Source organism: Grammomys surdaster, unplaced genomic scaffold (assembly GCF_004785775.1).
Source record: "Grammomys surdaster isolate TR1022 unplaced genomic scaffold, NIH_TR_1.0 61, whole genome shotgun sequence".
In the NCBI taxonomy this organism is placed as follows: domain Eukaryota; kingdom Metazoa; phylum Chordata; class Mammalia; order Rodentia; family Muridae; genus Grammomys; species Grammomys surdaster.
In genome coordinates this window covers 20,201,442-20,206,688 of record NW_021604563.1, presented here as the reverse complement: position 1 = coordinate 20,206,688, position 5,247 = coordinate 20,201,442, and positions in this window count along the sequence as shown.

Genomic DNA, 5,247 nt, shown 5'->3' with positions numbered 1-5,247 from the left:
CAGCCTAAGAACGGGGATATAGCTGAGCCCACTGTAAGTATCATTGAAAACAAACGGTGCCAGTGAGCATGTCACAGAAGAACGAAGGACAACAAGAAGCCAATCAGAGTATTTTGTTGACCTTCATGGGTTTACAGCCTGTGTCTAAACAAGATATGGAAACAAGTAGAGCTTTTACTTTGCTTTTGTTTTCGTTTAGTTTTGTTCCCCTTCCCCCAGTAGAAATGAGGGTTCTTAGCCTGTTTCTGACAGTCTGTTAATTTATTAGGATAGGTATCTTTCATTTGCTTTCCAAAAGGCATAGTAATTTAGTTAAAGAACACATCTCTATGCTAAAACTTGATTACATCTTTTTTCTATTTTGCATCTTTCTTTTACCATGTTTCAGTTTCTGCATGTAGATTTCAATAAGAAACAAAACTTGTAAAGTTGTAACATTTCACATGGAAATGCTACTCAATCTTCACCAGCTTCAGAAATCTGACCTTTGTCGATGCTGCAATAAAGTGTTGTAATTTGAAAAAAAAAAAAGATTCAAGTTATTTGCTTCATAGACTTTCCTAATGTCTGGATTTAGATAATTGGATCTCAGAGTTGTCATTTAATATGTCTTCTGCCCTCTTCATTTCCAATACATGAGTAGATCCAAAGCCTTTATCAGATTCAGGTTTGATTTTTATTTATTCATTACAGTCATTCATTCATTCATTCATTCATTTATGTATATGTATGTTTGTATGTGTGCTCCTGTGCATGTGTCATGCTCACATGAGGAGGCCAGAAGACATCATTTTAAAATTGTTTCCACTCTCCTTCCTCCATGTGGGTTCCAGAAATGAAACAGGTATTCAGATTTGGCAACAAGTGCCTTCACATGCTGAATCATCTCACCTAACCCTCAAGTTTTTGTTTTCTGTTTTGGGGAATAGATACAATTTTGCTTTTGGGACAGGGTCTCTCTATAGTCCTGGCTATCCTAGAATTCACTCTGTAGACCAGGCTAAAGTCAAACTCATAGACATCCTCCTACCTCTGCCTCCTGAGTGCTGGAATTAAAGGTGTGCATTACCACACCAGCTGGTGTACATTGGAGATATACATTGTATTTCTGGCTATCTTATGTTAAAATGGCTATAGCCATCCAGAGATTATTATTAAAATTTGTAATATTTCAGTCTCAACATTTTATTAAGGACGGGCAGTATGCCAAATCTTATTTTTCTCTTATCATTTTTCAAAATTGGCTTGTATACTAGCAGCTTCCAATTTTGATCATTTGTACTTTTAAATTTTTACTGTGATACACTTGGTTGATGTTTTTTGATTTATGATAGTTATTGTCCTTATAGATGCTGAAGTTGTTCCTCGCTGACTTATGGAGTTTGTAATATTCCCTCATGGCGTACTTACAGCTTCCTTATTTTTGTTATCACAAGTTATTACAGGCTCATTTGTACATTTCCTTTCCCTAGACCTTGATTTGCAAATATCAGTGTCTTGTTTTAGAGAAAGTGTTTTTTTTTCAAGACCATAATGCTCCTTGTGCCTGTGATGGTCACTGTTCTTAGGTATTTCCACTGGACAAAGCTGTGGATCTTTTTTGTTTTGTTTTGTTTTGTTTTTTTTTGTTTTTTCGAGACAGGGTTTCTCTGTATAGCCCTGGCTGTCCTGGAACTCACTCTGTAGATGAGGCTGGCCTCGAACTCAGAAATGCGCCTACCTCTGCCTCCCAAGTGCTGGGATTAAAGGTGTGCAACACCACCGCCAGGGGTTGTGGATCTTTTTTAAAGTTCATACTGATACTTAAAATCCAAATTCCAGACTACAAGTTTTAAATTAACCTCTCTGATCTTTCATATGTGTCTGCTTCTCCAATGTTGAAAACTATAATTCTTGGTTACAAGAAATGATAGAAAAAAAGAAATATTTATTTGCACTTATGGGTCTGTGAATTGACAGTTTGTTTCTCTATTTTAAGAGAAATTTGTCTCTTGTTGATTTGTAGAATCAGGTATATATATTAGAAATATTAAAACTTTCTTGATAGTATAGGCTGAATTTTGTCTTTTTCCCCCTTCTTATGGAACATTTGTCATACAGAATTTTAAATATATACTTAAGTTTATAAATTACTGTTCCTTTCCCAACTCTGCACTTTAAATCATAATTAGAAAAATTGTCACCTACCTCAGAAAATTGAACATAGTGTTACCTGAGGACCCAGCTATACCACTCCTGGGCATATACCCAAAAGATGTTTCAACATACAACAGGGACACATGCTCCACTATGTTCATAGCAGCCTTATTTGTATAGCCAGAAGTTGAAAAGAACCCAGATGCCCTTCAACAGAAGAATGGATGCAGAAAATGTGGTACATTTATACAATGGAGTACTACTCAGCTATTAAAAACAATGAGTTCATGAAATTCTTAGGCAAATGGATGGAGCTGGAAAATATCATCTTGAGTAAGGTGACCCAATCTCAAAAGAACATACATGGTATGCACTCACTGATAAGTGGATATTAGCCCAAAAGCTCACAGTATCTAAGAAACAACGTATAGACCACATAAAACTCACATAGAAGAAGGAAAACCAAAGTGTGGGTGCTTTGGTCCTTTTTAGAAGGAGTATCAAAAGATTCAACCAGAGCTCCCAAAGTCTAAACCTCCAGCCTAGGAGCACAAAGGGAGGGACTCATGTCCCCACCTGTATAGGTAATTGAGGGTGCCCTTGTCAGATATCAGTGGAAGTGGAGGGCCATGGTCCCTGAAAGTTTGGATTCCCTAGTGTTGGGGAATTCGAGAGTAGGGAGATGGGACTGGGAGGTTGTTTGGAGCACACCCTCATAAAAATAGGAGGAGGGGGTATGGGATAAGGGGTTTTGAGGGATAATGGGAGAGGAGATAACATTGAAAGGTAAATATGTAAAATATCCAATTTAAAAAAAAACAGATAAAGGGTCCAGAAAAAAAAGAGAGTTTACTAATTTTAAATTAATTTCAAAAGTTTCTAGGAGTTGCTAATTGCCTAAGATCCTATTTTAAGCTCTCCACAAAAGAATCTAAGTTTCTGTTCAATATTCTCAAGAGAGATGTAAATCCTAATTTTCCTCAACAATTAATTGACAAAAGAGAAGTAATCTCACAAAAAGTAGAAGAAGCTATTACTAATCGATATATTATAGTCTGATTAGTTGATGGCTGTGCTATAACAGTTCTTTGATAAAAGAGATTATTAATACAGATTTATATTTCTTTAAATAGTGTCTTCATGACTCTCTGAGTGTGGAAGGAGCGGCTGTTGGCGCTTCTGCCCTGATTTTACAAGACCTCTGAAAAATTGGCTTTAAAAACAAAAGAGGGGGAATGGTACCCCCCCAGAAGGAGTCCCCCTGAAATACTCTCCATCATGCTGTGTTCACTTTTAACTCTCTAAAACTGGAAGCTCATGGCAAATCTGCTGCTGACTGCCTCTGGCATCACTGAGACCAATAAAAACTATGCCACAGATATGGGGAAGGACCCTCTTACCCTTAAAGGGAATGGCCCAAACCCAGTTCTCTTATGGGGCCGAGGATTGATATGCCTGTTTGATACCACAGAAGGCACAGCTAAATGGCTACCAAAAAGATTAATGAAATTAATAGGTACCCCCACAAAGCCAGGTCCAACCATAAATAAGATGAATAACAATTGACATCCAGGGAAGAGAAATCTCCCTGAGAATTCCCTTCTTTTTCCTTTCCAGGTAAAAATGAATCACCCGTGATGTTTGCTGTTAGAAGTTCTAATCCAGATGCTGGCCTCCGAACTTATACTACTCAGACCTTCGACGGGCCATTGACAAGAACAACAAACAGCTAGAGATTGACATCACTACACTGAAGAAATCCTTCGTTTCGCTGTCTGAAGAGACCTCCAAAAATTGCAAAGTACTTTATTGGACTTGATTTACTCTTTTACAATAGAAAAGGCTGTGTACAGCTCTTGACTGTGTACAGCTCTTAAAGAAGAATGCTGCCTTTACATAGACAAGACAGGGATGGTTAAAGAGAGCATGAAAAAGGTCAGAGAAGGCCCTGAGGAAAGACAGAGAGAGAAAGAGAAAGATGAGTGCTGGTACAAGAATTGGTTTTCAGCCTCTCCATGGTTGTCAACCCTACTTCCTCCCATCTTGGGAACATTAATTAGGTTATTTTTGCTTATTTCTTTTGGTCCCTGGGCCTTAAATAGGCTGACTAACTCTGTGAAACAACGGATAAATAATTTGGTAGCAAAACCTATTCAGATACATTATCATAAGTTAGCTATGGTGGACCACAACACTCAAGATGAGATTGTTACTCTATCCAGGATGTTCCCAAAACCCATCTCCACCCAACCTAAAAGAGGGGACTTCTGCCCCTAGACCAAGCAGAGAGGGGCCACCCAGAACCCCCTCTGACTGGTGATCTGAGTTCTTGCTTAGGCTGTGAGGCTAAGCACTGCAAGGGAATATAAATAAAAGTTAAAAGTATCTCTGGGTTCCCTGAGGGACAAGCCTGACTCCATAGGGGTTGATGTCAAACGTATCCTGTCTCCAGAAAAAAAGACATCGGGATGGGTATGGCCCTCATGCCTCACAGCCCTTCTAAGAGAGGGAGGAGATGTCAGAGGCAGCCCTGCTTATACACTGAAGGCCTAAAATCAGCCATAGACCTAAAATCAGCAATAGGCCTGTCATACATGTATACTAACACCAAGTCTTGGGTCTCTGTGGAAAAACATTGAAACAGATGGCTAAGCTCTTGTAAACAGGCAGCTTTTGTGACAATTTACCAGCCTGAGTAGTCATAGACCTTGTAAATAGGTAGCCATGGCAGATAATACCAACTTAGATAAGGACAAGTGAATTATAGGTAGAGTCATAGTGACCTGTCCCCTGAATCTTCACCCAGCCAATACCCTGTTCTGAAAGATATCTGTATTCCCCCTGAACATCCACGCTCCAGTGTCATCCCCTTCCCTACATTCTGCCTTTTTGTGTTTATAACCTCTGTGTGAATAAGTAAAAATTATGATTTGAAAAAAATAAAAAATAATCAGAATATATTATATGAAAGAAAAAAATTGTCACCATTCCTAAATCATAATGTAATTTATCTATATATCTTTAGTAGATATATGGTTGCATTTAAACATGTGATATATGGGGAAATTACCTCAATTAACATTTAATAAAGTTTTATCTACCACATATGAC